At 45.8% G+C, this 25671-nt stretch overlaps 1 long non-coding RNA gene across 2 annotated transcripts; it reads right to left on the bottom strand.

Annotated features, from left to right (window-relative positions):
- Nucleotides 1–732: 732 nt before the first annotated feature.
- Nucleotides 733–25671, bottom strand: LOC126994805 (uncharacterized). Of its 2 annotated transcripts, none has more exons than XR_007749627.1 (3): nt 25195–25671; nt 24522–24614; nt 733–1001 (listed from the first exon to the last, which is right to left on the bottom strand). It is a non-coding gene; the product is annotated as an uncharacterized LOC126994805 (long non-coding RNA). The 2 variants fall into 2 exon arrangements; XR_007749626.1 differs by lacking the exon at nt 733–1001 and adding an exon at nt 13780–14048 and having other exon boundaries at nt 25195–25669.

Genomic DNA, 25671 nt, shown 5'->3' with positions numbered 1-25671 from the left:
ATAGCTTTACTTTCTTGTCTATCTAAAGCTTTTGAATCAATCCTTAACCGGAAGATTCAAAAGCACCTTTCCACTTCTGACCTTCTATCTGATCGCCAGTATGGGTTTCGCAAGGGGCGTTCTACTGGTTCTACTGGCATACATTCCTCGTTCTTTCTCTACTCCTCACGCTAAAAAGCCTTGGCTTAATCACGCTTGTTCTCGTGCTGTCAATGATAGAGAGGTAGGTCACAAAAGGTACCAGAGCCTTCAAACTAATGCTAATTATGAACTTTACATTTCTGCCCGAAATCGTGTCAAATCTATTCTCCGACTAACCAAAAATTCTTTCATTAATAGAAAATGTCAAAACTTTGCTTTCTCTAACTCTTCCCGTGACTTCTGGCATCCAGCCAAAAACATCTCCTCCAACTTCACTTCTTCATTTTTCCCTCCACTCCTCATCTCTCTCCTTTCCCTTCCCTCCTCTTCCTCCTCACTCAGAAGACGAGACCCTCCTTGTCACAAATAGTTTGGGACGATGCGCCGCTCCACCTGAAGGAATTATGACCATCATTTCAAATACGTGACCTTCTCCCCCTGGCCAGCTCCTGACCATCTCCTTATACCAGTGTCGAGACGGGCGCCCATACAGTGAAAAGCCCCGCCAGACAGAAACCTTGATTAGAGTAAATGTTTTCTTGTACCAATGTTGCCAGATAGTTGTACTCAGCCTCTTATATTTACCAACTTCCGACCCCAAAACTGTCTCCTGGGGCTCAATAAATAGATTTATTTATATCTATCGTTAAAATAGTGAATTCCTGAGGTTTCTTGGCAATAGTTAGGTGTCAAAAAACGGTAAATACTATGCTCTGAGTACGATAATCTGGCAACGATTCTCCCTACCTTCTTCCACTTCCCCTCCGCCTCCAGGAGGTCCATGTAATGCTCCAGCTTGTCCTTGTATGAAGGCGCGGTCTGTAGGTACTCAAGGCGCATCACGATGATCACGAAGCCTCCTGGAGTGTCGGAGAGGAGGCAATCAGTTAATCAATGGGGCATACGCTGGGGGGCGCGTCTTCCAGCCCACCCTAGGAAGACTACCTCAGAGTTTACTCCAGGCAAATCTGAAGTCTCTATGTAGGCTCTTTCCCATCCTAAACGAAAAGCCTCTCGTAAAAGTTGCTGGGATTACCATGAACAGTTTTGCGATCCTATAGTGATGGTTCTACACGTCTGTCACGATCTTCAACGGGAAAACCACCCATGAAAACCTGGTGAATTTTCTATGTGGTCTTGGGAAATAGTCGTTGCGGAAGATCTGCACGACCAGGAACAATGCTAACCTACGGGCCCTCGCACGAATATCTAAGCTAAGGGTCCAGCGTCCAGCGCCTTCACCCACTCAGCGGACCTTGCAAAACACGCAATCGAACACTCACACACGCACACACATACACACACACACCACCAGAGCCTTCACACTCCTACTAACCATGAACTTTAAATTTCAGCCCGGAATCGTGCCAAATCTATTCTCAGAATGACCAAAACCTCTTTCATCAATAAAAATGTCAACACCTTGCTTTTTCTGATTCTCCCCCGTGACTTCTGGCACCTAGCCAAAAATATCTCCACCAATTTCACTTCCTCTTTCCCTCCTCTCCTTAACCTCTTTCCCTCCTCTCCTTAACCCTTACTACTTACAGGCTGGAGTAGGTAGGAAGACACCTACCGAACGGGCGCAAGCCACTCCAGTGAGGTATATGGGAGGTGAGAAGGGAGCTGAAGCCCTCCAAAGACCCTTCCCATGTCCTCACTAACCGTTTCCCTATTGTCTCACCAACACCGGAGAGTAGTTCAGCATGCTCTCTAAAGACAGATCCTCTCTTTATCCACACCACACTACATTCACACAACATATACACCTTTTCCCAAAATTAAAATTTCAAAATGGCGCACATACACCAAGCCTCGGAGTCCTCGCCTGGGGGGGGGGCCACAAATTCCCCCAGGGAGGACTCCCCTTCTGGCTGCCGACCCGAGAGGTGTCCTGATAACTCCTCGAACCTCTTTCTTCTCAATTTCTGCAACATTCGCGGTCTTCGCTCTAATTTTCATTCTGTGGAACATCATCTCTCCTCCTCTAAACCTCACCTTCTCTTCCTTACCGAAACACAGGTTTGTGAGGCTACTGACAGCAATCTCTACTCTGTTCCCTCCTACTTTCTGTATCCTAAATTTCAATCCAAAGCTGGATGTTGCGCCTAAGTGCGCAACGACATCACTTGCTCTCGTGCCCACGACCTTGACTCTTCTGAATTTTCCACCATCTGGTTAAGACTTCACTGTCATTCTATCACTAAATACATCTGTGCTGTTTATCTCTCACCTAACTCTACCAACTATGTAAAATTCTTTGACTATTTGAATTCTAAAGTGGAGCACATCTTGACCCAGTCTCCCTTCGCTGAAATCTCTTCAATGTTCACCACCAGCTTTGGCTTTCATCCTCTTTCACTGACCATCCTGGTGAACAAGCCTACAACTTTGCTATCCTGAACGACCTAGAGCAGTTGGTCCCTCACCCTACACGTATTCCCGACCGTCTTGGAGATCGGCCCAACATTCTAGACCTCTTCCTTACCTCTAACCCTTCTGCTTATTCTGTCAAACTGTTCTCTCCGTTGGGCTCCTCCGATCACAATCTTATTTCTGCATCCTGTCCTATCGCTCCAGTACACCCTCTGGACCCACCGAAGAGGCGATGCTTCTGGCATTTTGCTTCAGCTCGGTGGGACGACCTGAGGATGTACTTTTCCATTCCGTGGAATGATTATTGCTTCCAGGGTAGAGACCCCTCTGTGTGTGCTCAGCGCATCACAGAGGTGATTGTCTCTGGAATGGAGGCATACATTCCTCGTTCTTTCTCTACTCCTCACGCTAAAAAGCCTTGGTTTAATCACGCTTGTTCTCGTGCTGTCAATGATAGAGAGGTAGCTCACATAAGGTACCAGAGCCTTCAAACTAATGCTAATTATGAACTTTACATTTCTGCCCGAAATCGTGCCAAATCTATTCTCCGACTAACCAAAAATTATTTCAATAACTCTTCCCGTGACTTCTGGTATCTAGCCAAAAACATCTCCTCCAACTTCACTTCTTCATCTTTCCCTCCGCTCCTCAGTCCTGACGGCAACACTGCCGTCTCATCTATCTCTAAGGCTGAACTCTTCTCTCAAACTTTTTCTAAAAACTCCACTCTGGACGATTCTGGGCATATTCCTCCTACTCATCCCCCCTCTGACTCCTTTATGCCTGTTATAAAGATTCTTCAAAATGATGTTTTCTATGCCCTCTCTGGCCTCAATCCTCAGAAGGCTTATGGACCTGATGGAGTGCCTCCTATTGTCCTTAAAAACTGTGCCTCCGTGCTGTCACCCTGCCTGGTCAAACTCTTTCGCCTCTGCCTGTCAACATCTACCTTTCTTTCTTGCTGGAAGTATGCCTTCATACAGCCTGTGCCTAAGAAGGGTGACCGCTCCAATCCCTCAAACTACCGTCCTATAGCTTTACTTTCTTGTCTAACTAAAGCTTTTGAATCAATCCTTAACCGGAAGATTCAAAAGCACCTTTCCACTTCTGACCTTCTATCTGATCGCCAGTATGGGTTCTGCAAGGGGCGTTCTACTGGTGATCTCCTAGCCTTCTTAACTGACTCTTGGTCATCCTCTCTTAGCTGTTTCGGTGAAACTTTTGCTATTGCGCTGGACATATCAAAAGCTTTTGATAGGGTCTGGCACAAATCTTTGCTTTCCAAACTACCCTCCAGCGGTTTCTATCCTTCTCTCTGTACCTTTATCTCCAGTTTCCTTTCTGACCGTTCTATTTCTGCCGTGGTAGACGGTCACTGTTCTTCCCCTAAATATATTAACAGTGGTGTCCCACAGGGTTCTGTCCAATCTCCCATTCTTTTTCTGTTGTTCATTGATGATCTTCTTTCCAAAACGAACTGTCCTATCCATTCTTACGCCGATGATTCCACTCTGCATTACTCATCTTCTTTTAATAGAAGACCCACCCTACAGGAACTTAACGACTCAAGGCTGGAGGCTGCAGAACGCTTAGCCTCAGACCTTACTATTATTCCCGATTGGGGCAAGAAGAACCTGGTGTCCTTCAACGCCTCAAAAACACAGTTTCTCCACCTATCCACTCGACACAATCTTCCAAACAAATATCCGCTATTCTTTGACAACACCCAGCTATCACCTTCCTCAACACTAAACATCCTCGGTCTATCCTTAACTCAAAATCTCAACTGGAAACTTCATATCTCAACTCTTACTAAATCAGCTTCCTCGAGGCTGGGCGTTCTGTACCGTCTCCGCCAGTTCTTCTCTCCCGCACAGTTGCTATCCATTTACAGGGGCCTTGTCCGCCCTAGAATGGAATATGCATCTCATGTGTGTGTGTGTGTGGGGGGGGGGGGGGTTCGCTCACACAGCTCTCCTTGACAGAGTGGAGTCAAAGGCGCTTCGTCTCATCCGCTCGCCGCCTCAAACTGATACTACCTCTCAAATTCCGCCGCAATGTTGCCTCTCTTTCTATCTTCTATCGATATTTTCATGCTGACTGCTCTTCTGAACTTGCTAACTGCATGCCTCCCCCCCCTCCCGCGGCCCCGCTGCACTCGACTTTCTATTCATGCTCATCCCTATACTGTCCAAACCCCTTATGCAAGAGTCAACCAGCGTTGGTGGTCTAGGGATGACAAAAAAGGCTCTAATAAACATACACATCCGTCCAAATTTTATATATCGTAGGTACTTACAAACCCAGCCAGATATTTGTTGTCTGACTATGGTGATCACTTTGTTGGTAATTGGTCATACTTTAGGAGGGTTTGGATAAATCAGGCTTGTCTTTTCAAAGTAATTTATATGGCGAACTGTCGAGAAATGTGAAAGGGACATACTCATTCATATGTTTTGTAGCCCAAAGTATGTAGTGCAGGTTTGTCTTATGAATTTTAATCTTGTTTTTTTCTGCAATTTAATTTCGAGACATGTATCCAGAAATTTCTAAGGATTTCACATGAAGTTAATCAACAACTGATGACTCTACAAAAAATACGTAAAGTGACCAGACATGGATTCGGATACTCTGAAATGCTTTTGAACACGCAGAAAGGAGCATTTTTAGCTGCTTTGGATATCGTAACCTATCAGGTGAAGTTTGAAATCCTTTCACGGAAATCAACGGTAAGCGACTTAACAGAAAGCCTGGAATTTACGCAAGCTGAAGGTCTGGACCTAAAAGTAGAAATTAAAAGAACAAAAATTTGAAAAAGACAACATAAGCTAAATTGATGCTTACAAATATCGAGTTGCCAATATGAAACGAGTCAACTATCAAGAAGACTACAGTGGGCGCCATAATTAAAGCTTTTTTTTACTTCAGAAACAGCCTACATGGAAGCAAACGGCAAATTATAACAAACTTCAGCCTCCCTCTGCGAAACCTTAACTTGCCCATCCTGTTGGACCAATTGAAGCTTCTCGATCAATCGTGGCAATGTTCGAGAAGTTCAGTGATCGTGAAGCAGTCGTCAGTACCTCCAGAAAGTTAAAAGGATGTGGAATGTTCATCAGTGAAGACCTGTGTCCAGCATCGCAAGTAATGAAATAGTCAACTACCTCAGCTCAACAAGCAAGATTGGAAGGAAAAATCGCATTTTTGAAGTACACAAAATTCACCATAAGAGTGGTGCTCAACAACCCAACAACCGTAGCTCAGCGACTCCCTGTGGTGGCACTTGTGGTGCTGGTTCACTTGGGGCTGCTAGACATGTGACTTCCAGTGATGTGCAGGCCGGCAGTGTTGGTGCTCGCTCTTTCTCCGTAGTCAAAACAATCGAAAGCAAGGGTGCTGAGGACCAGTGTCTGAATAAATGGGAGGTCACCTCAGGCGCAGATTAGGTGACGTCAGGTGGTCAGTGGGAGGAGCCTCCTCTCACTCTCTCTCTCCCCCTCCACAAGTATAAAGGACCTAAGCTAGCTGGCAACCCCCTTAGTCCCTCTCTCTCTCGCTCGCTCCGGTAAATTCATTATCTCTCTCTCTCTCTCTCTCTCTCTCTCTCTCTCTCTCTCTCTCTCTCTCTCTCTCTCTCTCTGTGTAATAATAAAGATAAAAGGAAAAGGAATCATTAACAATATTTTGCATATGTGTAGTGCTACTTTGAGTTTCATATATTATGCATGTAGCATCTTAGCCAGAGATTAATAGAACATTTATTATATAATGGAGTTCTTGGTAGTTTTCCAGTAAATCCCGTATATTTTATAGCTTTATTAGTGCAGGATATAAAAGGTATAAATGTGCTTTGGAAGTATTTTATTTGTTCTGTACTTTTCTTCAGTATGTACAAGCATTACACAAGCTATTACATAATATATACCTATATTTCTGTATCTATCTATCCATGTATATGTATTTATTCATTTATCCATCTATCTATCTGTCTATATGGAGCAAGGCCCTACCACACTTACCCCATCCACCTGAGGGATGATCTTTAGCCAAGGTCAGCATCCACCCACCTGGACAGATAACCACTCCTAGCTAATTAAGTCACACCCCAGTGCAAATGTGGACAGAGTTACTCACTAATAGGCTCCTAAAGTGAGGTAGGAGACCTGCCCACCCGCCCACCAGACCACCCTCTCCGCCGCACACACATACACAGGTATACACACACATACATACATACAAGTATACACACACACAAGTATACCAATACACACACACACACACACACACACACACACACACACACACACACAAGTATGCCGGGGCACACAGAGAGAGAGAGAGAGAGAGAGAGAGAGAGAGAGAGAGAGAGAGAGAGAGAGGTATACACACACACATATGTAGCAAGGCAATACACCATTATTAGGTGCGAGCGAAGAGCAAGGTCAGGCCAGGTCCCTTCACTTGTTGCGGTGTGAATGTGACTGGAGGGGTTGCCTGCTCGGTCAACTTTTTTTTATACATTGTGCTACGTCACTTGGTCAGAGGGAGGAGCCTCGGGAGGATGCGCGGAATGGGACGAGTTTTGAGCCGACCGTGAGTTGACCTCCCTTTCTTTAGATCTTGACCCCAGGTACCTATTTATCGACTATCCGGAAAGGAAGGATGAACAGCTGGGTGGGCTGCACGCCGACTGCCCAGGCCAGAATTCGAACCCAGGCCCGCAGATTCGTAATCAGGGACGCTAACCACTGAATCGTGGAGGCGAATAAAAAGAAAGCAAAAAAAAAAAATTGATAGCGGAATAAAGTCCCTTCAGTGGTTTCTGTTAACTGAGGATTGTGAGGGTAGGTAGGTAGCGTACTTTACAGTTATTAAACACATCAGTAGCGAATACTATTGTCTTGAAACAGTGGAATGGAGCTGAGGGTGCTTGTATCGTCTGCGGGGATCAGCTGTTATGCAAAGGCACTTAAGTCATGTCCCGGATCTCCTTCCTCTATGACGGTCCTTAGGAGGCCTGCAATCCTCCTGATTGACAGAGGGAGGGCTGAAGCGGGATCACAGAAAAGGTGATGTTGTTCGTGCGCCGTAGAATCTGTTATGTAGTTCCTTAAGGCTGACACGGGGCAGAGTGGGTGAGGCTCGCTTTGCAGGCACCAGACTGGTATGACCACTGGTTGGAGACAGTGATCGAGGCGCTCATTCTTGGCTAGCGATTTTGGGGAGGAAGCTAAGGGCACTGCAGGTCCATCTGTCGTGAATGTAGTGTACCTGGGAAAACACGTGAGAGCCCTGAGCTGCGAGGACCTGAACCTAGAGGCGAGGGCGACGAGGAACAGGGTGTGTATTAGGAAATCCATTTCTGAAGGTCTGTCCTGGTACCTAGTGGAAGATAGAGACGTTATAACCTTTTCTAGGGACCAAAAACGGATGTCTCTTCTAAGGGGATGATCATGGTGAAAGAGGCCACGCTTAAGAAGTTGAACTGAGCGGGGTCTAGGACAATTCCCCAGCCATATTTAAGAGGGTCAGCAAGGGCGGCAAGGTGAGTTGCAATTGTTTATGGCGCCCTCTTTTTCGTGTGGGAAAGAACAGAAAGAAACTCCAAGACAGTGGCCTCGGTGATTCCGTCGAGTCACCTCCAGGTTCTGATGGGGCTTCTCCGGCCTCGTCCCAGGTGATGCATGCTGATGTAGATGCACCTCACATTGATTCGCCGAAGTCCGCCAGAGGTATGAAGAAGCGACATCGCGGTTCTTCAGATTCAGTTGAATATGTTCTGCCAACTAAGATTACTGTAGGTATACATGATTCTGGGGTCTCTCAGGATAGGCCTATGGAGGAAGATGCGGAGGCTCATATTGAGCCTGCTGAGACCCCCTCTGTTCCAGTTCCTGTTGCTTCTAGTGGTTTTCCTGATCGGGATATGGAAACTGAGGAATCCCTTGGAGATAGTGTGGGGAATCCTCCCCGCGAGCACGTAGCTTCGGGGAGTGGTGTGCGGTCTGGCTCTAGTAGTGCGGCGTCCGGAGGGGGCGCAGGTTCCTTTGTTGGGAGAAAGCTCGAGGTCCCTCGACCCGCCTCCTCTCGGGTCCCAGTCCCAGGCTTCTTTTATTGAGGATCAGGGATTATAAATTTTAAACTATGGGGAGGTGACACATTTTCATAGCCAAACTGGTACTTTTACCTCTCTAGATCTTTCACTTTGCACTTCTAATTCTCTTCCTGATTTTCGTTGGCGGGTCTTACCGGACTTGTATGGCAGTGACCACTTTCCAATTTTATTGGAACGCATTGATTCTGTACCACAGTCACGCCTTTCTCGCTGGCGTCTAGATAAAGCAGACTGGCAGCGATTTACGGAACTTAGCTCCTCTCTTCGTCCTTAGCTGACTTTGGAACTTCTGACGAGGTTGCATCCTATTTCACTGATGCCCTACATTCTGCAGCCCTTCAATCCGTCCCCAGGACGTCTGGCCAGTTCCCTAAACGTCCTGTTCCTGGTGGAACGTCGCTTGCACTACTGCTGTGCAGAAGCGTGCTGCATTCTCTCGACTTCGTCGTCACCGTGGGGACCCCCAGTGTTTGGATGCTTTTCGGCGAGCGCGTGCTCGAGCACGACGCACTTTCAAGGAGGCTCAACGAATTTCTTGGAAGGCTTATCTCTCTTCCATCACTACCAGAACTACACTCACAGAAGTCTTTAACAGAGTTCATAAGATCTCTGGGAAGTTTTCCCCCCCTCCCCCTCCAGTGTTATCGCATGCAGGGGAAACGGTGGCGGACCCTAAGACTGTTGCTGACCTATTCGCCAAGCACTTTGCCAGTGTCTCTAGGAAAGATCCTACTGCACCAGGGGCTCGTCATCGCCGGGATTTGGAATCACTCGGCGTTAACTTCGCTTCCACCGGAGGGGAATCTTATAATATCCCATTTTCTCTCTCCGAGTTGAAGACGGCTTTATCCCAGTGTCATGATTCCTCGCCAGGTCCAGACGACATCCCTTATTATTCTCCCCATTCTGGAGCCTGGGAAAGATCATCTCCAAGCAACTAACTATCGTCCTATTTCTTTAACATCCTGCACTTGTAAAGTAATGGAGAAGATGGTGAATGTCAGGCTTATGTGTGTTTCGTGGAAGTATCACGAATATTTATATGAATATTACTGTTTACGTTGCGCACCTCGTGTTTTGTTTGTTTTCCACCTTACCCCGGCGCCAGCAGCCGCCACGTAGGACAGTTGTCTGTGGTGGCTGCTCCCGCTAGGATGTGGGCGTGATGTAGTAGCCTTGTGACCTGGCCCTGCCGGTTCCCTGCTGTTCCTTGCTGTGGGTGATCTGCTGCGTCTGTGTTTGTGCTAACACTTTGGGCCAGGCGTTGTGGTTTACGGGGAAGCTGACTGCCATACCTTCATGATGTGCCCAGGGCTGTGGGCTATTTACCGCTGGTTGGTCAATATTGTAAGTAAATGTGCTTGTTTTAGGTTAGGTAATTTATGTGAACTTACTAGTTGATGACAGAATATTTAGGAGTATGTGAGCTTGGATACAATGAGATTTGTAAGACATGTGGTGTTATGTTTTGTGATGTTTGGGGTAATTAGGTGATTGTTCTCAGGTTGGATCGACTTAATAAAGTTGAATGCAACGCTCGACCCTCTCTACCCAGCGGTTTGACGAAACAATGTGGTACTTGGATAGCCGGAATTTATTGACCCCGATGCAATATGGTTTCCGAAAGATGCGCTCCACTTCGGATGCTCTTTTATCCTTGGAGTCCTCAGTTTGTGAGGCGTTTGCCAATAAGCACCACCAGGTGACCGTGTTTTTTTTGATCTGGAGAAGGCCTATGACACCGTTTGGTGCCATGGAATTTTACTTAACCTGTTTGAGTTTGGTCTTCGTGGCCGTCTCCCTGTTTTTATTAAGGAGTTTTTATCTCATCGTCTTTTACGGGTTAGAGTGGGGAGTACTCTTACCGAGGTTAGTCCACTTTAGGATGGTGTACCACAGGGAAGTATTCTCAGTGTTACGCTATTTGCCTTTTTTTAGTTTTTAACTCATTGAATGCGGCGCCATATGACCCTGGCTGTTGCGGCGCCTAATTTAAATCAATCCACTGCATGAATATTGCACACATGTGTCTTGTATTAACTGAAAATCACACAGTATGCGCTAACCACTCTTGCAGGAAGGCTGTTACAGTGGCGGACGACTCATTTCGAGGAATGAAGGAAGGAGGGAGGGAGGGAGGGGGCGGGAGAGCAATTAATTATCTTCTTTATTCTTTGTTCCATATCACATAATAGAAGGGTGTCGATCCAGTGCAGATGTAGCTAACAGATGTGGAGTAGAGGACCTGCATGGAAACAGTGCTCAGAAGGGAAAGACTCCGATGGTTTGGACATGTAAAGAGAGCAGGGGAGGACACAGTGCTGGGAGTTGTGGAGAGAATGGTAAGATAGGGTGTCCGGTGCAGATGTAGCTTACAGATGTGGAGAAGAGGACCTGGAAACAGTTTTCTTTCCTTTTTTACATGTGACCTAAAGCGCCGGTAGGATTTTTTTTTTAATAGGGTCCTGATGGTGGGCCCGAGCCCGTTATGACGCAGACTAATGTTTATTGTAGGGCAATTATTATTGGCTCATGCTGCATCCCGGAGATCATTCTTGATTTCACTTGCATAGCTTCTTCGAGAGTCCGGGTTGGTGGATAGTCTTCAGGACAGCATGTGGGTAGTCTTAGGCCCCTCGGCGGTGACTGAAAAGTCCTAGATGGTTAGCGGCGGATTCGAACCCTCATCATCATCAACGCTGCGAAGGTGGGGCCGGCACGCTAACCACTCCACCACCACCTCAGAAGGGAAAGACTCCGATGGTTTGGACATGTGAAGAGAGCAGGGGAGGATACAGTGCTGGGAGGTTTGGAGAGATTGGCAAGACAGGGTACCCAGTTCAGATGTAACTAATAGATGTGGAGTAGAGGACCTGGAAACAGTGATCAGAAGGGAAATACTCCGATGGTTTGGACATGCGAAGGGAGCAGGGGAGGATACAGTGCTGGGAGTTGTGGAGAGATTGGCAAGACAGGGTGTCCAGTGCAGCTAGATGTGGCTAACAGATGTGGAGTAGAGAACCTGGAAACAGTGCTCAGAAGGGAGACTCCTATAATTTGGACATGTAGAGAGCAGGGGAGGATACAGTGCTGGGAGTTTTGGTAAGATTAAAAGTAAAAGGAAGGAGACCAGTTGGTAGACCTAGGAAAACGTGGAGAAGGTGTATACAGGAAGACCTGGCAGTGATGGGATTGGATGAGCATCAGGCAGAAGACAGAGCAGAATAGAGGAGACCCATAAAGCGTCCAACCGCTCAGGAAGAGTGAAAACGGACGTTAAACGAAATTATGATGATGATGATGATATCTAATAAAAGAAGAAGAAAAGAAAAGAACTGAGAACATTAAGTGACCTTGGATACGTTCAGTTCACTCCCGACGCAGTAAAGTTACTGTCAGTGGAAATGGAGTTGTTCGTTTCCGCACTGACTACTTCTGCGGGGAGGCTGTTCCAGTGGCGGACGACTCTGTTCGAGGAAGGAAGTATGGAGGAGGGAGGGATGGGAGCGAGAGTTTTTATTCTTTTCCTTAATCTTTGTTCTCTCGTTCCATCTCATCCTTCCACATGCTCACTGCCACATATACTTCACTGCTCTGTTACTTAACTTTACTTTCTGATCATTTCACTTTACTTTCAGATTAAATAAGTTAACTTCCTCTGCATTGCGCCACGTAGGGCTACAGCTGATGCTTTTAAAATTAGGAACAACAGACGCTTTTAAAATTAGGAACAGCAGACGCATTATAAATTAGGAACAGCAGACACATTATATATTAGGAACAGCAGACACATTATAAATTAGGAACAGCAGACACATTATAAATTAGGAACAGAAGACGCATTATAAATTAGGAACAGCAGACGCATTATAAATTAGGAACAGCAGACGCATTATAAATTAGGAACAGCAGACGCATTATAAATTAGGAACAGCAGACGCATTATAAATTAGGAACAGCAGACACATTTAAAATTAGGAAGAGTAATCACTTAAATTAACTTGAGAAACAAACAAAGATTAACATGATCCTGAGGGGAAGTAGGCACCCGTTTATTATATATATATAAACATGTCTGTACATCATCAAATCCCCAAGACCCAGACCAAGCATTCCTAAACGTATACTATAGTCGCAGCACACGAGTCTGAGGTCTTCGTTATCGTGCTCTGGCAACTTGCTATTACACATGCACACACACATACAGTTACGTAATCAGCGATCTTATTTTTTTTTTTTACAACAGAGGAGTGGCCGAAAGATAGAGAAGAGCTGTGTGGGTGGAGCCCCCCACACATGCGATGCATACTCCATACAAGGGCTGACAAGGCCCCTGTAAATGGATAGCAACTGTACAGGGGAGAAGAACTGGAGGAAACAATACAGAACGCCCAACCTCGAGGAACTTGATTTAGTAAGAGAAGAGATGTGAAGTTTCCAGTTGAAATTTTGAGTTAAGGATCGACCGAGGATGTTTAGTTTTGAAGAATTATAAGGTGACGTCTGAGTGTAGTTGAAGAATAGGGGATAGGTGTTTGGAAGATTGTGTCGAGTTGATAGGTGGATAAATTGGGTTTTTGAGGCATTGAAGGACACAAGGTTCCTTTTATCCCAATCGGAGATGATAGCAAGGTCTGAGGTTAAGCATACTGCAGCCTCAGCCTTATAAACTAAAACAGATTTTTGCGACAATTTCAATAATATGATTAATACTGACAAATGTGTCCTATGCGTAGACTATCATATAACATCGTAGACGCACGATAATTCACACCTCAGTCTCGGGTGCCGCGACGAAAGCCAAGGCTGTTACACAGAGACGGCCTTGGCACAGCACAACTATAACTCCTCCTCCTCATCTCTCTCCTTTCCCTTCCCTCCTCTTCCTCCTCACTCAGAAGACGAGACCCTCCTTGTCACAAATAGTTTGGGACGATGCGCCGCTCCACCTGAAGGAATTATGACCATCATTTCAAATACGTGACCTTCTCCCCCTGGCCAGCTCCTGACCATCTCCTTATACCAGTGTCGAGACGGGCGCCCATACAGTGAAAAGCCCCGCCAGACAGAAACCTTGATTAGAGTAAATGTTTTCTTGTACCAATGTTGCCAGATAGTTGTACTCAGCCTCTTATATTTACCAACTTCCGACCCCAAAACTGTCTCCTGGGGCTCAATAAATAGATTTATTTATATCTATCGTTAAAATAGTGAATTCCTGAGGTTTCTTGGCAATAGTTAGGTGTCAAAAAACGGTAAATACTATGCTCTGAGTACGATAATCTGGCAACGATTCTCCCTACCTTCTTCCACTTCCCCTCCGCCTCCAGGAGGTCCATGTAATGCTCCAGCTTGTCCTTGTATGAAGGCGCGGTCTGTAGGTACTCAAGGCGCATCACGATGATCACGAAGCCTCCTGGAGTGTCGGAGAGGAGGCAATCAGTTAATCAATGGGGCATACGCTGGGGGGCGCGTCTTCCAGCCCACCCTAGGAAGACTACCTCAGAGTTTACTCCAGGCAAATCTGAAGTCTCTATGTAGGCTCTTTCCCATCCTAAACGAAAAGCCTCTCGTAAAAGTTGCTGGGATTACCATGAACAGTTTTGCGATCCTATAGTGATGGTTCTACACGTCTGTCACGATCTTCAACGGGAAAACCACCCATGAAAACCTGGTGAATTTTCTATGTGGCCTTGGGAAATAGTCGTGGCGGAAGATCTGCACGACCAGGAACAATGCTAACCTACGGGCCCTCGCACGAGTATCTAAGCTGAGGGTCCAGCGTCCAGCGCCTTCACCCACTCAGCGGACCTTGCAAAACACGCAATCGAACACTCACACACGTACACACACACACCACCAGAGCCTTCGCACTCCTACTAACCATGAACTTTACATTTCAGCCCGGAATCGTGCCAAATCTATTCTCAGAATGACCAAAACCTCTTTCATCAATAAAAAATGTCAACACCTTGCTTTTTCTGATTCTCCCCGTGACTTCTGGCACCTAGCCAAAAATATCTCCACCAATTTCACTTCCTCTTTCCCTCCTCTCCTTAACCTCTTTCCCTCCTCTCCTTAACCCTTACTACTTACAGGCTGGAGTAGGTAGGAAGACACCTACCGAACGGGCGCAAGCCACTCCCGGTGAGGTATATATGGGAGGTGAGAAGGGAGCTGAAGCCCTCCAAAGACCCTTCCCATGTCCTCACTAACCGTTTCCCTATTGTCTCACCAACACCGGAGAGTAGTTCAGCATGCTCTCTAAAGACAGATCCTCTCTTTATCCACACCACTACATTCACACAACATATACACCTTTTCCCAAAATTAAAATTTCAAAATGGCGCACATACACCAAGCCTCGGAGTCCTCGCCTGGGGGGGGGGGCCACAAATTCCCCCAGGGAGGACTCCCCTTCTGGCTGCCGACCCGAGAGGTGTCCTGATAACTCCTCGAACCTCTTTCTTCTCAATTTCTGCAACATTCGCGGTCTTCGCTCTAATTTTCATTCTGTGGAACATCATCTCTCCTCCTCTAAACCTCACCTTCTCTTCCTTACCGAAACACAGGTTTGTGAGGCTACTGACAGCAATCTCTACTCTGTTCCCTCCTACTTTCTGTATCCTAAATTTCAATCCAAAGCTGGATGTTGCGCCTAAGTGCGCAACGACATCACTTGCTCTCGTGCCCACGACCTTGACTCTTCTGAATTTTCCACCATCTGGTTAAGACTTCACTGTCATTCTATCACTAAATACATCTGTGCTGTTTATCTCTCACCTAACTCTACCAACTATGTAAAATTCTTTGACTATTTGAATTCTAAAGTGGAGCACATCTTGACCCAGTCTCCCTTCGCTGAAATCTCTTCAATGTTCACCACCAGCTTTGGCTTTCATCCTCTTTCACTGACCATCCTGGTGAACAAGCCTACAACTTTGCTATCCTGAACGACCTAGAGCAGTTGGTCCCTCACCCTACACGTATTCCCGACCGTCTTGGAGATCGGCCCAACATTCTAGACCTCTTCCTTACCTCTAACCCTTCTGCTTATTCTGTCAAACTGTTCTCTCCGTTGGGCTCCTCCGATCACAATCTTATTTCTGCATCCTGTCCTATCGCTCCAGTACACCCTCTGGACCCACCGAAGAGGCGATGCTTCTGGCATTTTGCTTCAGCTCGGTGGGACGACCTGAGGATGTACTTTTCCATTCCGTGGAATGATTATTGCTTCCAGGGTAGAGACCCTCTGTGTGTGCTCAGCGCATCACAGAGGTGATTGTCTCTGGAATGGAGGCATACATTCCTCGTTCTTTCTACTCCTCACGCTAAAAAGCCTTGGTTTAATCACGCTTGTTCTCGTGCTGTCAATGATAGAGAGGTAGCTCACATAAGGTACCAGAGCCTTCAAACTAATGCTAATTATGAACTTTACATTTCTGCCCGAAATCGTGCCAAATCTATTCTCCGACTAACCAAAAATTATTTCAATAACTCTTCCCGTGACTTCTGGTATCTAGCCAAAAACATCTCCTCCAACTTCACTTCTTCATCTTTCCCTCCGCTCCTCAGTCCTGACGGCAACACTGCCGTCTCATCTATCTCTAAGGCTGAACTCTTCTCTCAAACTTTTTCTAAAAACTCCACTCTGGACGATTCTGGGCATATTCCTCCTACTCATCCCCCCTCTGACTCCTTTATGCCTGTTATAAAGATTCTTCAAAATGATGTTTTCTATGCCCTCTCTGGCCTCAATCATCAGAAGGCTTATGGACCTGATGGAGTGCCTCCTATTGTTCTTAAAAACTGTGCCTCCGTGCTGTCACCCTGCCTGGTCAAACTCTTTCGCATCTGCCTGTCAACATCTACCTTTCTTTCTTGCTGGAAGTATGCCTTCATACAGCCTGTACCTAAGAAGGGTGACCGCTCCAATCCCTCAAACAGCCGTCCTATTGCTTTACTTTCTTGTCTATCTAAAGCTTTTGAATCAATCCTTAACCGGAAGATTCAAAAGCACCTTTCCACTTCTGACCTTCTATCTGATCGCCAGTATGGGTTCCGCAAGGGGCGTTCTACTGGTGATCTCCTAGCCTTCTTAACTGACTCTTGGTCATCCTCTCTTAGCCGTTTCGGTGAAACCTTTGCTATTGCACTAGACATATCAAAAGCTTTTGATAGGGTCTGGCACAAATCTTTGCTTTCTAAACTACCCTCCTACGGTTTTTATCCTTCCCTCTGTACCTTTATCTCCAGTTTCCTTTCTGACCGTTCTATTTCTGCCGTGGTAGACGGTCACTGTTCTTCCCCTAAATCTATTAACAGTGGTGTCCCACAGGGTTCTGTCCTATCTCCCACTCTTTTTCTGTTGTTCATTGATGATCTTCTTTCCAAAACGAACTGTCCTATCCATTCCTACGCCGATGATTCCACTCTGCATTATTCAACTTCTTTTAATAGAAGACCCACCCTTCAGGAACTTAACGACTCAAGGCTGGAGGCTGCAGAACGCTTAGCCTCAGACCTTACTATTATTTCCGATTGGGGCAAGAAGAACCTGGTGTCCTTCAACGCCTCAAAAACACAGTTACTCCACCTATCCACTCGACACAATCTTCCAAACAACTATCCCCTATTCTTTGACAACACCCAGCTATCACCTTCCTCAACACTAAACATCCTCGGTCTATCCTTAACTCAAAATCTCAACTGGAAACTTCATATCTCATCTCTTACTAAATCAGCTTCCTCGAGGCTGGGCGTTCTGTACCGTCTCCGCCAGTTCTTCTCCCCTGTACAGTTACTGTCCATATACAGGGGCCTTGTCCGCCCTCGTATGGAGTATGCATCTCATGTGTGGGGGGGCTCCACTCACACAGCTCTTCTGGACAGAGTGGAGGCTAAGGCTCTTCGTCTCATCAGCTCTCCTCCTCATACTGATAGTCTTCTACCTCTTAAATTCCGCATCAATGTTGCCTCTCTTTCTATCTTCTATCGATATTTCCACGCTGACTGCTCTTCTGAACTTGCTAACTGCATGCCTCCCCCCCTCCCGCGGCCCCGCTGCACTCGACTTTCTACTCATGCTCATCCCTATACTGTCCAAACCCCTTATGCAAGGGTTAACCAGCATCTTCACTCTTTCATCCCTCACGCTGGTAAACTCTGGAACAATCTTCCTTCATCTGTATTTCCTCCTGCCTACGACTTGAATTCTTTCAAGAGAAGGGTATCAGGACACCTCTCCTCCCGAAACTGACCTATCTTTCGGCCACCTCTTTGGATTCTTTTTAGGAGCAGTGAGTAGCGGGCTTTTTTTTTTATTAATGTTTACTTTTTTTGTGCCCTTGGGCTGTCTCCTTTGCTGTAAAAAAAAAAAAAAAAAAAAGGAGCACTGACGTCTCAAACTTTATGTAAGAACTCCATCCTGGACGATTCTGGGAATATTCCTCCTACTCATACCCCCTCTGACTTCTTTATGCCTGTTATTAAGATTCTTCATAATGATGTTTGTTATGCCCTCTCTGGCCTCAACTCTCAGAAGGCTTATGGACCTGATGGACTGCCTCCTTTTGTCCTTAAAAACTGTGCTTCCGTGCTGACACCCTGCCTGGTCAAACTCTTTCGTCTCTGCCTATCAACATATACCTTTCCTTCCTGCTGGAAGTATACTTTTGTACAGCCTGTAGCTAAGAAGGGTGACCGTTCTAATCCCTCAAACTACCGCCCTATAGCTTTACTTTCCTGTCTATCTAAAGCTTTTTAATCAATCCTTATCCGGAAGATTCAAAAGCACCTTTCCACTTCTAACCTTCTATCTGATCGACAGCATGGGTTCCCCAATGGGCGTTCTACTTGCGATCTTCTTACTCTCTTAACTAACTCTTGGTCATCCTCTCTTAGTCGTTTCGGTGAAACTTTCTCAGTTGCGCTAGACATATCGAAAGCCTTCGATAGAGTCTGGCACAAGTCTTTGCTTTCTAAACTGCCCTCTTTCGAATTATATCCCTCTCTCTGTTCCTTTATTTCCAGTTTCCTTTCCGGCCGTTCTTGTAATGTGTATATTATAATGTACATGTGTATGTATGACTGTACGTGTGGCGACACCCGGTCGGTGTCGCACAACAGGATGTCTAACAACACGTCGTGCTTTTGGCCGTGGGAAGCTGTGATGAACTGACACTAGGATCAACAAATGATGACTTTCATCAGCCGTCATCAACCGGAACCCACACCCTTCCGGACGAACTACAAGCAAATAAAACGGGCGAACAACGCGGAGAAGGGAGAGAAGACGGGTGACGGGCAGGCGAGCGGTGCTCTGCCGCCCCGCGCCCTGCAGTGGTGTGGCTATCTCTGATTTCGTGCGTCTCGCTCACGTAAACTGTAAACCTTATGTAGTACAACTGTTAATATCGTTAAAATACATTTGGTATTTGTATTAACCTGAGAGAGAGAACTAAAGAGAGTAAAATAAGTGAACTCAAAGTGAACTTAACGGCTCCGCTCGGCCAACACATAACCCACATCACTTAACTAAAAGGCTATTGTGTTGTCTCACGACTTCTATCAACTGGAGAAAGCAAGCAACGGTACACCGGACCTCACGTGAGATAACAGTTCGCGCCTTAATCAAAAACAAAAAAAACAGCTAACAAAAAGGCTAACAAAAATGGTGAACAGCGGTTTACGGACCTCTCCGAAGTGTTCTATAGGTGTTATCTCTAATATAACATAACATAAATGCATGGTGGCTGGTGGCCGCCTCGTTGTTAACCACGTAAAAAAAAAAGTAACGCTCAAAAGTTATTAACATAAATGATGTGCAGCGTGGTTACGAACTACTCCGAATTGTTATATCTCTCTCTCAAACGTAGCTTCAGTGACAGTGTGTGGGGGCAGTGAACGGTATCGGACACAGCAAGCATACGCTGACATCAGCGCGCGGCTGTTCCTGCCCCAGTGAGTCGAGTCAACACACAGCCGCACCCGAGAGCACACCCCGCCCCGCCCCGCACCTCCACACAGCCCGCGCACCCCGCCTCGCACCTCCACACAACCAGGCATTTGTTTCTTCCTACGACACAACTCGTCGTAGATGCGCACTTATCTTCGCCAGGCAACTCGGACCTTTGAGGGTGACTGGTGGGCGTATATTGTCTGCCCGCCGCCCCTCCCACCACCGCTACCAGACGGCAGACCCTGCCACCCCTGCAGCCCTGCCCTTGCCACCGGCGAGGCGAAGGACGCGAGCGTGCCGAGTAGTGGGGCATCGAGTTGCTGTCTTCGAGGTTTTTAACACATTATAGCTGACACTCATTGATACGGTTTCAGTAATTACACCACTTGTAACATTATTTCAGGTGAATTACTATTATTATGTTCACGTGTTTAGGCGTGTGGGGCCGTATCTAATCTATTAGATTTTTCAGCTGTTGATTTTTCTGGCGTGTGGATGTTTAATATTTTTCTTGAGTAACATGGTTACGCATTTTATGTATAATCATTCATTTTCTTTTCTCCTTTCTTTTGTGTGTTTTATTGCACAGTGGATAAGTTGTCTTGCTAAGCCTCACTCATTATTCTTTTTCCTCTTTCATTATGCATGTTAAAATCATCGGGGAGGAGTGAGCACATACTTAGCGGTGAATAATTATTACTTTACTTATTTTTGCAGCAATTTTTTTTTTCTGTTACCATTTTACTCCTCATTTTACTAGTAACTCTTTTAATGGCAGATAAACCTGACCCGCAGTTACAAGCTCTCACCGAGGACTATGAGGGGTGGGTAGAGAGAAAGAACAGTGCCGACAAGGATAACGGTAACTGTCGTGTAAGGAGTTGTAGCAGTCTTCAAAGGGTACCTCCTCCTTCTTCTACGCTGCATGAGCAACCAAGAGGTATTTACTTACCTTACTAATCCCACAGTGGCTTCTGCCCCTAATCACCCACTAACAGCAACAGCAGTTAGGCCTTTCGCAGGGTAGCAAGGGAGGCAGATTATTCGGCCAGGGACTTCTTGTTTCAAAGTGAGGTTGTCATGGACATTTCATTCGTGTCAAATCCGAGAGATAAAATATCTCTCAGCCGCTCGAAGGTCAAGCCCGGGAACGGGAACGCCGGCCCTCATAAACAGGAGCGCGTTCACTGGACGGAAGGATTATGATGCGTTTTGGTCACTTTTTCTTGAAACATTTGGGGAAGATGGGCAACACAGCCTCGTAAAGGGTGTATATTTTGCTGTGGACACTGTGCAAACGAGTGGCCTTTTTAATAGGCCAGTGGACGCCTATAGGCTATCTACTGATTTGATCTCGTGTTTTAAACAGGGAAACTAGACAGATGGAGAAACCCTTTATGTAGCTAATGCTAGATTATTACTAGAGTTCCTTATGTACATGATTGTCCTTAAAGTTCCTCTTCGAAGGAGTGCAGTATCCCTTGACTACAGCCCCACTGGCAACCTACACTGTTTTATCAGCCAACTTTTATGGCATTTAAAGTAATTTTGGGTCCTTTTTGAAGCTTCGTTTGCCGTCGACACGTTCGTCGGGGAGGGGGGCCTTCGCGACCCTCTGACCTAAACCTTTTTGGGTGTCACCAGCGGTAATAAATTCCTTGGTGTGTTCTTTTACCCATGGTTTAGGCAGAAATAGTCAGATAAATAGGTGGTTGGAAATTTGAGCTTTACGATGTTTTTTTCGCACAGAATGGTGCATAGTGATCGTCTCCAAAGACTAGCGCCGGCTTGAGGTTCAGCCTGACGCTGCTTTGTGTATCTTTCCACCACACGACTATAACCTGCATCCTCGCATCTACTAATTTATGTTTGGTTCCTAAGCTTTTGCCTGCATCTTTTTCATGCGAGAAGGGGAGTGCTTGAGTAATACTTTCCACTCTAACCCACTATTTTCTTTTATTGCTGAGTTGATAGGCAGTCAGTCTTCTTAATTTAATTGGAGCCGTAATAACCGAGGGTGTAGACTAACATAGGGATAGGTACAATTTAACCTTGAACCTCATGTGCTTCTGCTTAAAACATACTTTTTCTCTGCACTGACAGACTTAACTTGAGCAGATGCTGTCCCTAACTTTTATCGTAACCAGCATGTGAATATCTGTAAGCTTTGGAAGTAAGCAAACAAGTCTTACTTACCCTTACTTGACATACCACTGTTACCCGTTACGGGAATTATTATTGGCGTCACAGATGTCAGTCATCCACGTTCGTTACGAGCGGAGGATAGGTAGAAATTTGTCTTTTTAATTTGATGTTTATTAATGCTGGAATTACTTTAATCAATTATGCTGGAATTGTTTATTTCAGTGAGATTTGTTACAACATTGATTTCACAACTCAGTGACAGGATTTTCTTTTATAGTACTGTAGACCTGTAAAACGGAGTATTAGGAGTTAGTGGTGCTGATTGCCGATGGTTCTAAGGTTCTCCAGACTTGTCCTTGTTATCACAATGTAACTATTGGGAGACTCTACGGATAGCATTACCTCTTTTCACACAACCTTATCTATTGTTGTAAGCCCCACCCGTCTCAAAGGCGTGCCGAGGGTAACGACACTGGCAATTAATTGTCACGCAACGGATGAGTGTTTCTCTGCGACAGTTTTGTGACCAGGTGTGACTCGAAGGTTCAGTGTGTAGCAGATCTTCTTCAAGGATTGTTCCTTTTTCTTTTTGCTATTCCAAATAGCTCCATTACCATGTATCCTAATGACAGTTTAGTCGATTTAATTTTACTAGGATGTATCATGTAAATAATTTTTCGAGCTATTATTTTGTTTTCTCGGAATAGTACTGAGCTTCCATGTCCACGACTCTTGCCAAGTTTACCTCGCCCTGTATGTACTTTGCCCATTTCTTGTTACTTCCATGATTATTTTTATTATCATTGGCATTTCCCGATGCTGTATCGTTAGGCGGGCTCTGACTTTTATATATATTTTTTTTAAGCAATAACAGGACCTCGTTTAACTAGTACACATTGTGCGACTGTAACATGGGTAGGTACACTGCTTTTAAAGGTCGGGTGAGTCGCGAGGTCGCGACTTTTAGAGAACCGAGCGATGTAATGTGTATATTATAATGTACATGTGTATGTATGACTGTACGTGTGGCGACACCCGGTCGGTGTCGCACAACAGGATGTCTAACAACACGTCGTGCTTTTGGCCGTGGGAAGCTGTGATGAACTGACACTAGGATCAACAAATGATGACTTTCATCAGCCGTCATCAACCGGAACCCACACCCTTCCGGACGAACTACAAGCAAATAAAACGGGCGAACAACGCGGAGAAGCGGAGAGAAGACGGGTGACGGGCAGGCGAGCGGTGCTCCGCCGCTCCGCGCCCTGCAGTGGTGTGGCAGTCTCTGATTTCGTGCGTCTCGCTCACGTAAACTGTAAACCTTATGTAGTACAACTGTTAATATCGTTAAAATACATTTGGTATTTGTATTAACCTGAGAGATAAAACTAAAGAGAACTAAAGTGAACTACAGTGAACTTATAACGGCTACCGCTCGGCCACACATCACTTAACTAAAAGGCTATTGTGTTGTCTCAACCACTTCAATCAAATGGAGAACGCAGATAGCAGTTCGCGCCTTATACTTATTAAATATAACACTTAACACGGACCAACCTAAAAAGCAACCACGTTAAAAATTAACGCTTAAAAGTTATTAACATTCTATCTCTGCGGTGGTAGACTGTCACTGTTCTTCCCCTAAACCTATCAACAGTGGTGTTCCACAGGGCTCGTGTCCTATCACCCACTCTCTTCTTGTTATTCATCAATGATCTTCTTTCCATAACAAACTGTCCTGTCCACTGTAACGCCGAGAACTCCACTCTGCATTATTCAGCTTCTTTCAATAGAAGGCCATCCCAACAGGGAGTACACGACTCCAGACTGGAGGCTGCAGAACGCTTAACCTCAGACCTTGCTATCATTTCCGATTGGGGTAGAATGAACCTTGTGTCATTCAACGCCTCAAAAACTCAATTTCTCCACCTATCAACTCGACATAATCTTCCAAACACCTATCCCTTATTCTTCAACAACACTCAGTTGTCTCCTTCTTCAACACTAAATATCCTCGGCCTATTCTTAACTCAAAATCTCAACTGGAAACTTCATATCTCCTCTCTCGCTAAATCAGCTTCCTCGAGGTTGGGCGTTCTGTATCGTCTCCACCAGCTCTTCTCCCCCGCACATTTGCTATTCATATACAGGGGCCTCGTCCGCCCTCGTATGAAGTATGCAACTCACGTGTAGGGGGGCTCCACTCACACAGCTTTTCTGGACAGAGTGGAGTCTAAGGCTCTCCGTCTCATCAGCTCTCCTCCTCCGGCTGATAGTCTTCTACCTCTTAAATTCCGTCGTGATGTTGCCTCTTTTTCTATCTTTTATCGATATCTTCATGATGACTGCTCTTCTGAACTTGCTAACTGCATGCCTCCCCCCCTCCCGCGGCCCCGCTGCACACGATTTTCTACTCTTGCTCATCCCTATACTGTCCAAACCCCTTATGCAAGAGTTAACCAACATCTTCACTCTTTCATCCCTCATCTGTATTTCCTCCTGCCTACGACTTGAAATCTTTCAAGAGGAGAGTATCAGGACACGTCTCCTCCCGAAATTGACCTATCTTTCGGCCATCTCTTTCGATTTTTTTTTTAAGAGCAGCAAGTAGCGGGCTTTTTTTTATATTATTGTTTCCTTTTTTTGTGCCCTTGAGCTGTCTCCTTTGTTGTAAAAACTCTCTCTCACTCTCACTCGCACTCTCACGCACGCACGCACGCACGCTCTCTCTCTCTCTCTCTCTCTCTCTCTCTCTCTCTCTCTCTCTCTCTCTCTCTCTCTCACCGTTCTTTGCGACGCGCACCAGGTCGTCTAGGCCACAGAGTGGGATGTGACCTTCGCCCATAGCGCCCGAGATGACCACCAGGTCGTATGTGTCTGAGAGAGAGAGAAAAAGGGAGAGAGAGAGAGAGATGTAGAAGAAAAATACATATATTAATCTTTACATATGAAACAACAACAATAACAATAATTCCACTCACACAGCTTTTCTGGACAGACTGGAGTCTAAGGCTCTTCGTCTCATCAGCTCTCCTCCTCTTACTGATAACCTACCTCTTAAATTCCGCCGCTATGTTGCCTCTTTTTCTATCTTCTATCGATATCTTCATGATAACTGCTCTTCTGAACTTGCTAACTGCATGCCTCCCTCCCTCCCTCCCGCGGACCCGCTGCACGCGACTTTCTACTCATGCTCATCCCTATACTATCCAAAACCCTTATGCAAGAGGTAAATTCTGGAACGGCCTTCCTTCGTCTGTATTTCGTCCTGCCTATGACTTGACTACTTCAAGAAGAGTGTATCAAGACACCTCTCCACTCGAAATTGACCTCTCTTTTGGCTACTCTTTACTTTTATCTTTTATGGGAGCGGCGAGTAGCGGGCTTTTTTTTGTGTACTCTTTTTGTTGCCCTTGAGCCGTGTCCTTTGATGTAAAAAAAAACAAATTACTATTACCTTTGGGCACGGTGGAGTGTCCGCTGCCGATAAACTCCAGGAAGTCGTTGGTATAAATGCCAGTCTCCCGCTGCTTCATCATGCCCTCCGACGGGTCCACAGGGTCTATGTGCCTGTGGGAGTGGCTGTAGTAATAGCAGTAGTAGTAGTAGAAGTTATAGCAGTAGTAGTAGTTGTTGGGAATCAGTAAATTTACCCTACCCAACAGTTAGGTCACTCGCAAAGTGAATAACACACCCGTCAGACAATCCCAAACAAACAAGTGCTTACCAGCTATTAGGTGGTGAAGGTATCCAACAAGCACCTCCAGACAGCCGAACAAATGATAATCCTACCGGATCCGTGTAGTAAAATCTATCTGTATCAAATAAATGCTGGGGGCACTTAGCGGAGAAGCGGGTTTCAAAAGATATTGTTGTCTCTGAAGTCTCGTTGCCGGGTGTAGTATCCCTCAGTCAGGTAATAGAAGGCACACTG

This window comes from Eriocheir sinensis, unplaced genomic scaffold (genome assembly GCF_024679095.1).
Source record: "Eriocheir sinensis breed Jianghai 21 unplaced genomic scaffold, ASM2467909v1 Scaffold880, whole genome shotgun sequence".
Lineage (NCBI taxonomy): Eukaryota > Metazoa > Arthropoda > Malacostraca > Decapoda > Varunidae > Eriocheir > Eriocheir sinensis.
Note: the sequence above shows the minus strand (reverse complement) of the source record. Positions and strands in the feature narration are given on the sequence as shown.